Genomic DNA, 11,713 nt, shown 5'->3' on the forward strand with positions numbered 1-11,713 from the left:
TTTGCTGAAAATGTGCTCACCCTCAGGCCATCCAAGATGTGGATGAGTTTATTTCTTCATCAGATTTGGAGAAATGGTTCACCAATGGATCCTCTGCAGTTGAATGGGTGCCGTCAGAATAAGAGTCCAAGCATCCGATAAAATCACAATAATCCACACAACTCCAGTCCATGAATTAATGGCTTGTGAAGCGAAAAGCTACGTTTGTCAGAAACAAATCCATCTTTAAGGCATTTAACTTTAAACTGTCACTTCTGGTCAAAATACCAGCCCATAATAACGCTTCCTCCAGAAAAAAAGTCCTCCTGCTGTCCTCAAAATCCACCCAGATGTTTGTTTAGAACATTTTGGACAGTTTTTTCTTGTAAACGGTGCTTGATCTGTGCATATTTCACTCTTGATTCAGACAAGACAACTTTTTCCCTGGAAAAAGCAATATTATACTGTAAATAGTTAAAAATGTCTGATGGATTGTTTTATTAAAAACAAAAATTTGTTTATTATTGATGGCCTGGTGTCATGCACTTGTGAATTATTGTGATCAGGTGTCTGGACTGTCATTCTGACGGCACCCAGTCACTGCAGAGGATCCATTGGTGAACAGTGGTATAATGCTACATTTGTCCAAAGCTGTTCCCATGAAGAAACAAACTCATTTACATCTTGGGTGGCCTGAGGGCGGGACAATTTTCAGCTAATTTTCAATTTTGCATGAACTATTCCTTAAAAAGCATGAACAAATATCTTTCTAATTGTTTTCAGCAACCTCTAAAACAACAGGTGTATCCAAGGACACAGCATGTACTGGAAAGGCCATTATGTCCGCATGAAAAAGCAACGAGTTGTTTAATCCTCTGCCTTAAATCAACATCATCACAGCTTTTAAAAAACACCCTAGATGAACCAAAGTCGAAGAACTAAAATGTAACATTCTAATCAGGGCTAAATTTCTGTACTGAAGAAACCTGAGCTGCAAATTGTTTTAATGACTACTTTATGATAAAAAGTCAGCCTGATGGGTCCAAAGGAGGACAAATCACAGACAAAATGCTGGACTAGGCAATATATTTCTTGTGGCAGGTTGTACGTACTTACCAGAAAAGGATTCTAAGTGGCCTAAAGTAAATACAAAAACCTAAAAATAAATCTATGGAGGCCTCTCATCTTGTGAAAGTAAGGCCATTTTACAACATTAACTTGATTGCTTCTGTTAAAACAGTGTGGCCAAAAACAAAATAAGAAGTGGGAATAAAAAGGACAAACATAAATAAATAAATAAGACACCTCTGGTTCTGAAACACAGATGTATAGCACAGATTTGCACCATAACACAGAGCACAAAGAGAACAGAAAGAGAGGATACTTGTGCCTTGGCAGAGAACAAGGTTTGTAATACTAAAATGAATCATGACCTACAAGTCTTTAAGCCCAGAAAACGAGAATGAAGAGTGTCTCTCTTTAGAGTGTAATGTAGGGAGGCCGTTTTTCTCAGGGCAGGTCAGAAAGAATCTCTGAAAGAGCAAAAGAACACACTGAGATGAGCTGCATTACTCTTTGTAACACATAAAACTGGAGTGTGGTTTTGTGCTGTTCATTTCTCCAGACTCTACTAAATCTAAAATACATTTTTAAAAATGTATCCGTTACTGCCGGTCATGGTATAGCTAAGATTTGTAATGTTTTTGAAAGAATCCTCTTATGCACACCAAGGCTGCATTCATTTGATCGAAAATACATTAAAAACAGTAATATTGTTAAATATTATTACAATTCAAAAGAACTGTTTTCTATTGTAATATATTTTAAAATGTCATTTATTCCTGTGACGCAAAGCTGAATCAGCAGCATCATTCCTCCAGGCTCCAGTGTAGCGTTCCCAGCTGAACAGACGCACTTTACTCTCAGGAACTGATGTTTATAAAGGACTAAATTTCCAAAAAAACACCGTAAGAGCTTAATAAAAACAAACAAAGTGTCATTAGACATCTTCCTGCAAATTATAAATAAATGTCCAAAACAAACCTATAAACTAATAGATACACAGTTGCAATGTGATTGGCCTACATCATAAATAGTGTGACAGTAAATCACATTTTTAGCATACAGGCTAATGTAATAACCTTGCCTTACAGTACTGTAGTAAGCCTGAATAATGTGAATTATTTTATTTACATAACACTGACAGTAACAATATTTCATGCAGATAAAGCACCTACGAAAATGAGTTTTAAACAATTGACAAACTTCTTTCAAAGTGCTACCTATAGGACCTATTTGATTTTATAAATCACACCAGTCTCCTTTTAGAGTGCAATGTGAACTAAATGAAACACCCGAGTTAACAATTAATTAATTTTGGTACAACTGATGATATCAAATTAGAGAGAAAAATAGAAAACATAAAATGACCAAATAAAGACCTGATTTGCTGTAAACAATCTATCTGGAGTGCAAACCAAGAGAAACTATAGCATTGACGAGGCAATAATACACTGTGTTCTGCTTAAAACAGTAACAATGAAATCACACTCTCTGAATAACAACATCAGCAAATGAAATGTTCATCCCTAATATTTGAAACTTGCATATATGCTAACGAACCGCTAAACGTTAGTTAATAGCTTCAGAGGAGATCACTAAAATAAACACTTCTTAAAAAGTGGATAAAACTAAAATAAAAACGTCTTTCAAAGTTTACCAAACAGCATGAAATTAAAACGGTACCTTGTGCCCTTCATCAGCCAGGAGCACATATGTACACATACAGCGTACACATACAGCGCCATTCCATGACCACACTGCCCTCTATGGACGGAGGTAAAGGTGTCAGTGATTGGGGGATTTAATGGTCATTTACATTCAGTGTCACGTGATCTTTCAGAAATCATTCTAATATGCTGATTTGCTCAAGAAACCTTATTATTAATGATTAATGACTGAGGGATTTAATGGTCATTTACACTCCCACCAAATCATGAGTGATTTGTATGACGTTAAGGAATGTAAATTACAAATGATTTTCAAATTAAAAAAAGACCTTTAACTCAGAAACAAACGAAAAGTGTCCACACTATGGTGAATGAATACTAGAATTTAAGTAATATGATGAAAAGGATACACTTGGTTGCTCCTGGAAGCCGCTAGACGGTCTCTAGCAACAGGATCAGCTTCTGGACTGGGCGTTCAATGACAGACAGCTTGTTGAGGTGACGACCATCCTTTTCTATAGTCCAGTCACCAAGGCATACCTTGACTCTTCTCACAAGCTCGTCTTTATATGTAGTTGTCTCTGTAACTCTGGCCAGCCGCCACTCATTTCTGGGCAGATCATTAGCCTTTTTCATGACAATATCTCCTACTCGCAGGTTTCTCTTTGCTGTGTGCCAGCGCTGCCTGGTGGCAATGTTGGATAGATACTCCTTTCGCCAGCAACTCTAAAACTGCTCTGCGAGGTACTGAACATGACGCCACCTTTTCCTTGCATAAGGGCCTTGCGCACCGCAGGAACCTTTTCATAGTACCAGAACTAATTGTGGAACTACCCACTTTTTGGCGTTTTCGCACCGCCGGAACTGGGAGCGATTTTAGTACCGGACTGCCTTTTTCGAGAACCAAATTAGCTCCTACTCCGGAGCAGGGTCTAACCAGCACAACTGGTACTAATCGTGACACAAGTAGACAATGATTGGCCAAACGCGTATGAAAACGCCCTCACCCGCCATGATTTAAAATGCCGTGTAAACATACTGTAAACATTGTGTCAACTTATTTCGCAAGTATGGAGAACAGCGATAGCTGGACGGACGCTGAAGTGAAGGCACTTGTAGCAAATGTAGCACTGCCAGTTGTCGTTGGAGATTCTTAGTCCTCCTTTCCGTTCTTTCAATCGCTTTACGTATACGTAGACTTTCCATGTCCATTATTGTGAAACCCGCGAGACACAACAAGCACACAGCTCCGATCACAGCGTCCTCCATCCTCCTGTTGTTAACCACGCACAAATGGCGTCTCTGTCGACCAGTTCCTAGTACACACTGTCGGTGCGAATGCAACCCTTTAAATGGTACTGGGAAATAGTTCGCGCAAAATCGTGCCAGTACTTTAGTACTGTACATTTAGTTCTGGAACTAAAGCGGTGCGAAAGGCCCTATAGATGTCTCCTCTGATGAATCTATGGCAATGGGATGTTGTCTGAATCTTACAAGAACACCAGTCAGATTATTCATTAAATCTGGGCCTTGGAGCAAGTGGTCATTGAGGCTGGTTCCCTTGTACTTGGCGGAGCAGTCAAAGACAACACGGAGCTTGTCTGGTTTCTTAGGGTGATACACCCCATGATGAGGGATGTACCACTTCTCTCCATCCTTACCTTCATCATGCACTTCTTCTGCATGACCTCTCTCAATGACCTCTTCCAATAAACCTCACATAGTGTCCCTCTTTGTACTTTTCATCTTTCAGCAATTTCCTTTTAAGATGGTTGAGCCTTAAGATGGCAAGCTGCTTATTATTAAGCAAGTGAGGTCTCTCTTTGATGATGATCGATGCTTTGTGCAGTCATCTGTGGGTCCTCATGTGGCTTCGAAGCCCAAAGGCAGAAGCACAGAGGCGGTTGCAAAGGGGGCATGGTTCACCAGTAGTTGGGGCAGGGCGGTGCTCTTCAACCTGATCTTCACCCAAGTGCTGCTACATGCTGTGAGAGACATGAACCTGGGTGTGAACCATGGGACATGAACCATGAGCTCTGTGTCTGCTTTTTCTTGCAGCTGCAAGATGATGGTGACGGTCCTCTTCAAATGCGGTGGCTGCTTTATTAGTTCGGGCATGTCAACTGGCTCTGTCAGGGGCGGCAAGCTACAACTGCTTTGGGATCAGGTCAGCCCATTTTAGATGTGACTTGAGGTTATCTTTGACTCTTTTCTTTGGGCACCCTTGGTGTCTGAACCCTGTGGTCAACTCTCCAAAGAACACCTGCTTTGGCATCCTCTGCGGGTCCATGAGGATGATGTGGCCAGACCATCGGAGCTGCATTTTCAGAATCATGGATTCAATGCTTGTTGAGCCAGCTCTGTCTAGGACTTCTTGGTTGGTAAATTTGTCCTGCCAGCGGATCTTCATGATTGACCGGAGGGAGCGATGGTGGAACTGCTCCAGCTCTTTGATGTGTCTCCGGTAGAGCGTCCATGTTTCGCAGAAGGGAGGTGAGGACCGCTGCTCTGTATACTTTGAGCTTGGTGGAGAGGCGAATGCCGTTGTGTTGTAGAACTTTGAAGTGCAGTCTCCCAAGAGCTTGACTGGCCTTTCGGACTCTGGTATTGATCTCCTGGTCCAGGGATCCGTCGCTGGAGATTGTGCTTCCCAGGTACTTGAAGGTGGTAACATTTGAGAGCTGGGTGCCATCGATGGTGGTGCACGGCTGTTCTGCTGCTCTCCCTGATGCAGGCTGGTATAGAACTTCTGTCTTGCTGAGGCTGATGTTTAAGCCAAACAGCTTTGTTGCTATGGAGAATCGGGTCTACAATGGTCTGTAGATGGTTCTCTTGATGCGCCATAAAAGCACAGTCGTCTGCAAAGAGAGCTTCTCTGAAGAGCCTCTCCAGTGTCTTTGTTTTGGCGGCCAGGTGGCGGAGGTCAAACAGTGAGCCGTCGAGACAGTACCTGATGTACACACCCAGGTTCATGTCTCTCACAGCATGTAGCAGCACTTGGGTGAAGAACAGGTTGAAGAGCACCGGAGCAAGGATGCCCTGTTTGTCCTTGATGAGCGTGGCGCCGTCTGCAGAAAGTAAGGGGGCAGAACCAGATTTTGAGGGACCATAGACTGCCTTGAGAGAGCCAAAGAACTGCCTGCCGTTGTTTGTGTTGGCGTAGTGTTGTATTTCTTCCGCCGCCTTCTCCCACCACTGATCTTTTATCTTCCTGATTTCTCGCTGTGCCTGGGCTTGGAGGGACTTTAACCTCTTCTTTTTGGATGTGGACCCTGGGTCTTTCCGCCACTCCATGAATGCTTTGTTCTTTATGCCCAGCAGGTCTCCAATGACACTTTCATTCTCATCGAACCAGTCCTGATGAGTGTGTTCCTTGGGGCCTAGCACCTCCTTGGCTGTCTCCATCACTACATCCCTGAACTGGTTCCATTTCTCAGTTGGGTTTCCAGTTATTAGTCCATTGGCAGACAGCTTCTCATCCAACGTGGACTGAAACTTGTGAAGGTAGGAAGGATCTTGGTGTCTGACGATGTTGAATGCAGAGCATATGACTTTAGCACGCCTTGGGTGATGAGGGACGATGTGCAGCTGGAGTGTCGCTCTGACAAGCCTGTGGTCTGTCCAGGATTCTGCTCCCCTCATGGCCCTGGTGACAAGGACATCTCGGATGTCTCTCTGGCACACAATGATGTAGTCTATCATGTGCCACTGCTTTGATCTGGGGTGCATCCAAGTTGTCTTGTACTTGTTCGCCATCCTGAATATAGTGTTCGTGATGAGGAGCTCAAACTCTGCACATTTGCTGAGCAGAAGTAAACCATTGCTGTTCGTCTTTCCCACTCCATGCTTCCCGAGCACTCCTTCCCACCTGGTGTGATCTTGGGCGACGCGAGCATTGAGGTCTCCTAACAGGATCAACTTGTCGCTTGCTGGTACCGAGTGCAGAACGGAACCGAGGTCGGCGTAAAAATGCTCAATTGTCTTCTCTGCGCTGGTTAGTGTGGGGGCGTAGGCACTCATGACTGTCGCATACCGCTTGCCGTTGAGAGGCAGGCGGATCTTCACGAGCCTCTCATTGATTCCCACAGAGAGGTCAGGAAGGTTCTTTAAGCAGTCTTGATGGCCAATCCAACACCGTGGATCCTATCTTCGGTTTGGGCTTTTCCTTTCCAGAAGAATGTATATCCACTGGTAAGCTCTGTGAGAGATCCTTCGTCAGGGAGGCATGTTTCACTGAGGGCTGCCATGTCAATGTTGTAGCGTGCAAGCTCTTTTGCAACGAGCGCCATTCTCCTTTCTGGTCTTGCTGTATCATCTCTGTCCAAAAGTGTTTTGACGTTCCATGCTCCCAGTAGGAGCTTCTTTTTTATAATTCTGTTTTTGTTTCGACCGCTTGATGGATGATCTGCCAACCGCGGTATGCTGGCCAGATGTATGTAGGGCAGGCAATGTTTGGGCCACCTTTTCTAGGCACCTCCCTTTTCAAGGGTGAGCAGTGCTGTCCTGAAAAGGACTGCTCAGTCGCCCAGGATGCTGCCAGACTTTTTCTCTGCCCCGGGTTAGGAGCCGAACAACCACTTGTCCATGGGCCACCTACATGCAGGATTGTGACTACAACTGTCAGTGGTCACCTCCACCTGTTGCGTCACCACTCCCCCATCGCCGTAGGACTTGTGGAGGGATAAACGGACGGAGTTGAGAGATGAGTGTGCGCAAAGAAACTTGTGCGTGAGGGAGATTAAAGTGGAGGAGCCTGTGCACAGAGACAGTCCCACTCTCACGGCATCAGAACCCTTGGTCCATTGGCACGAAGAGTCGTTACTCCTGGAGACTTCGTCAGCTGCATTGGATGGCCGTGGTTTCTTCCATGCTCTGACATGCCCTTTGCACTCCACAGTGCATTACTGCTCCGCCTTCCTGACCGTTGAAACTTACTGGTGCTTTCTTCCCCTCAGTCTACCGAGAGCAGTCTTCACATGCTGGTGAACAAAGCCCTAAATCACCGGGGATCTGTGACCCGACGGCTACCCTCAACCTGGTTCAGCCTGGAAGCCGTTGCCCGAGGTGTGGCCACTGTGCATGCTACAGCTACTGGGAGCCACAGGTGAGGGCTGGGTGACCGTTGGGGACCAAAGGTGAGCGAGCTGCCCTATGACAGGGCACGACAAGCCCCCCCACCAGAGGTGCTACCCCTCCCCATACACCCCAACCACCCCCAGCTGTAGCCAATCAGGAGACCAACCTCACAATCCTGCAGAGGTGGAATTTTGTCCACTATTGTAGAGAGATGCTTCCAATGTTGTGCTGTGTCAAGTAGGGATATGAGTACGGTTCACTGGAATGGAGTAGGCAGGGGGCAGGTTGAGGACAACGGAGGAGCTGTACATTCTTACTTTGAGACCTGACACCCTTTCACTCAGCATGACAACATCCTTTGCGGACATGGTTGTCAACTTCAGTCTCACAGGACAGGAGTCAGCTTGTAACTTGTTGCTCAGCTCTCATCGACAAACAAAGTATCACTCTGGGTGTCAAGCAGAGCATAAACAAGTTTTTCCAGAGCCTGGATTCCTCTCGGTTGACACCCACACTGGCACGATCATTGAAGTATTGGTGGATGGCTCATTATTCTCTACTTTGTGAGACGTAGAAGTAGTTGTCTCTGTGTCACCTTGTTTTGAAACTGGTCCAGAGTTGACTTTCTTTGTATAGTTTTCATCATGTGGACACGTTGGATGTCTACCTCTACAGGTGTCACAGGACAGACGGTGATGGCAGTCTTTTGCACTGTGGCCTGGTTTCATGCAACCATAGCAGACGTGTTATCCTTCACATATTTCTGTATCTCTTCTAATGATTTTGCCACAAATTAAGGACAGTTGTGAATCTTATGCTTGCTGTCTTTGCAGAAGAAACACATTTTGGAATTCCCTTTAGTGGGCTTTTGTTCGTTTTCGCCATTTTGTTTATTTTCCGTGGCTGTTTGAATGTGAAAGACGTTGGCCCTGTTCCTTTTACTGTCCTTAAGGTTCCGTTTTTCCGAAGTGGGGTCAGAGGCACGAAGAGCGCTGAAGGAGGTGACAGGATTACAAGTAATCTCTGCTTCCATTGACATGAAGGTCACAAAATCTGTAAACTTTTGGAAAGTCACGAGTTTCAATCAGTGTCTGCGTGACTTGACGTTTCCACCATGCTGCTGCCCAATCTGGTAATTTGTGTACAAGTTTCTGATTTTCATCACAATCATTTAGTATTTCAAGCCCTTTGACATGAGGCACAGCTTGATGACATGCATTCAAGAAGTCATCATCATCATTCCTGTCGAAGATTCCATCAAGAGACTTACGAGCTGGCCCACCAACGTACCTTTTTAAATAGTGCAGCTTGTCAGCAGAAGAAATGGCCTTTCCATCAATGAGCGACACAAATGCAGCCTTCCACTCAATGAACTGGATAGGATCACCGTTGAACACAGATGGTTCTGTTGTAGGCAGCATGTTCAGAGCAATGCTATCTTGGACAGCTTGAGTGAGATAAGATATATCAGATTTTGGAGGTGAGGATGTTGCTGTGATGTCAATAGGACGCGTTGCTGTGTTGTTGGTAGGACATTGGATAGGAAATGGAAATCCATCTGCTCGCTTAGCTGCAATGGACATAACTGTAGACCTTGACGATGTGGGGCGTGAGACTGTGGATCCATAGACAGAGCGAGCATAATCGTGATGGAGTAACTCACGAAGACTGTGTTTTATATTTTCTCTGTCAAAGTCCTCAAGGCATGCCATTCTGTCAAAAATGATCTTCGAAATATCTTTTGTCACAGCTTCACAAGTATCAATTCTGTGTCTAGTGTCACTGGATGGAGCGATGTAATCTCTGATTTCCAGGTAGACTTGCATGACATCATCCCTTCCCATCTCAAGTGTATTAATAAGCGCTACCAGTTGGCTCTCACTAACGTCTGTTTTTAGCTCTTCCCTTGTGTTGCAAGCCAGGTCTTTCTATTGTTCGTACAGCTGAATCAATCTTTTCGCTTACTCTCCAGAGTAAGGACAAGCTCTTACTGTAGCATTCCCAGCTGAACAGACGCACTTTACTCTCAGGAACTGATGTTTATAAAGGATTTAATTTCCAAAAAACACTGTAAGAGCTGAATAAAAACAAACAAACAAAGTGTCATTAGACATCTTCCCTGCTAACACACGACGTAACAGTTACATAATGTATTGGTACTTTTTGGTAATTTCATGACTTACCAATTGACAACGTAACTACGACGTCGCATGTCCGTAATATCATTACCATCAAATTTCCAACTCACAACGTCGTCAGTACGTCCTCCTGATATCCTTCCAGATATGTAATCTATTTGTAACATATTGGTAATTTGCTATTTTAAATGTGTAATTAGACAAGATTTAAATTTCCCTCAAAATAATGTGCTTTTAATGTAAGTGACGTGTCATACAGCACGCGCGCCTCCACAACTGACACACCGCGCGCACAGTATAATGTTGACAGGAAAAGGAAAATTATTTTTCCGAGTCATGAAACTTTTTATTTCATAACGAGTTATGAAGATAACGTTGAAATAATGACACAGACCCGGCTACACCATCTCATCCGCCACAGATACTGAATCAGGACAGCGCATTTGTCTGAGGCACTTTTTTACTTCAACTGTGTCTGACAGAAGAATTCATTTTTCTGAGGCGAGTCTTACAATTTATAACAAATATATATGTTCATAAAAATGTATAAAATAAAGTACTTGAACTCTGGAAAGACGTTAAAACCACCCTTTTTTTATTGTATAGTACTGGTGGCCGTTGAGTTACCATTGAGAGAACACACAAGCTGCTGGAGAGGACGGCGTCTGACATTTCTCTCTGTTTCTCGTCAGTTATATCAAAAAAGTTCAACAACTGCGTCAGATTGGTTAAGTAACATTACCCACAGTCCATATTTTCTGCATAATAATGCATTTAAAAGTTAACGATCAAATGGATGTTTATAAAAGTTCACATTGCTGTTGCAGATGAAATAGTAAGTACTTTTTGTTCATATTTATACTTCTGTGATTATGGTATCTTTCCTTAATGATCTGAAATGTCTGCTAGCAAATGTTACGCTAACATAGCATATCTGTTTATAATGATGCTGAGCACGGAACGTCCAGAATGCTTTCATTCATATTTTGCTGTATTTCCTATGTTTTATTCATAATTTGGGTGCATTTTATTGTTCATATTTGTGCGTTTTCAGAAATAAATTACCTGAATTAATTTTGTGTCTGTATTCATCATTCACAGCTGTTGAAACAGCATTTCAATTAGTTTGGGCAAATGAGGACATAAATATAAATAGGTTAAACTACTGCATGTCTGCCCATAGAAAATAAATAATTATAAAACATTACCAACTGATTACCAGCACACAACTACTGATCCACAACATTGCCATGACGTCACAGTTACTACTTGGCAACGTCACAAAGTTACGTCGTAGCTACAAAACTGGGAATTTCACTTTTCCGGTTGCCACGACTTTGGTCACCAGTGCTGCGTCTTAACGTGCCTACTTATACTATGCCCTTAAAGTATGTACTCTTTTGGTGAAGAAAAAGTACACACTTTTGAGTGTGTAGTAGAACTGTAGGCAAGCTTTGGGACATACTATCACGTCACACAATTGCGTCTTTAAAGGGGTCATATGATGCGATTTCAAGTTTTCCTTTCTCTTTGGAGTGTTACAAGCTCTTGGTTATTTAGCATGCCAAATATTTCACGGGCGTCGGCGATTCTCTTATGCCGAGTTCACACTGCACGATATTAGCTCGATTTTTCACTTTGATAATTCACACTGTGTGATTGTCACTCGCGTGAACAAGCACCGATTTGCCTCCAATTTTGGGCATTTGTCAGCGATTTAACAAAACCTGTCGGCGAGTGAAAAATCGGGCTAAAATCGTGCAGTGTGAACTCGGCATTAGACGTATTTGT

At 43.4% G+C, this 11,713-nt stretch overlaps 1 pseudogene; it reads right to left on the reverse strand.

Annotated features, from left to right (window-relative positions):
- Nucleotides 1–5,114: 5,114 nt before the first annotated feature.
- LOC107655973 (uncharacterized) lies at nucleotides 5,115–8,152 on the reverse strand (annotated as a pseudogene).
- Between the last annotated feature and the right edge of the window lie 3,561 nt (nucleotides 8,153–11,713).

Source organism: Sinocyclocheilus anshuiensis, unplaced genomic scaffold (assembly GCF_001515605.1).
Source record: "Sinocyclocheilus anshuiensis isolate Anshui unplaced genomic scaffold, SAMN03320099.WGS_v1.1 scaffold51, whole genome shotgun sequence".
Lineage (NCBI taxonomy): Eukaryota > Metazoa > Chordata > Actinopteri > Cypriniformes > Cyprinidae > Sinocyclocheilus > Sinocyclocheilus anshuiensis.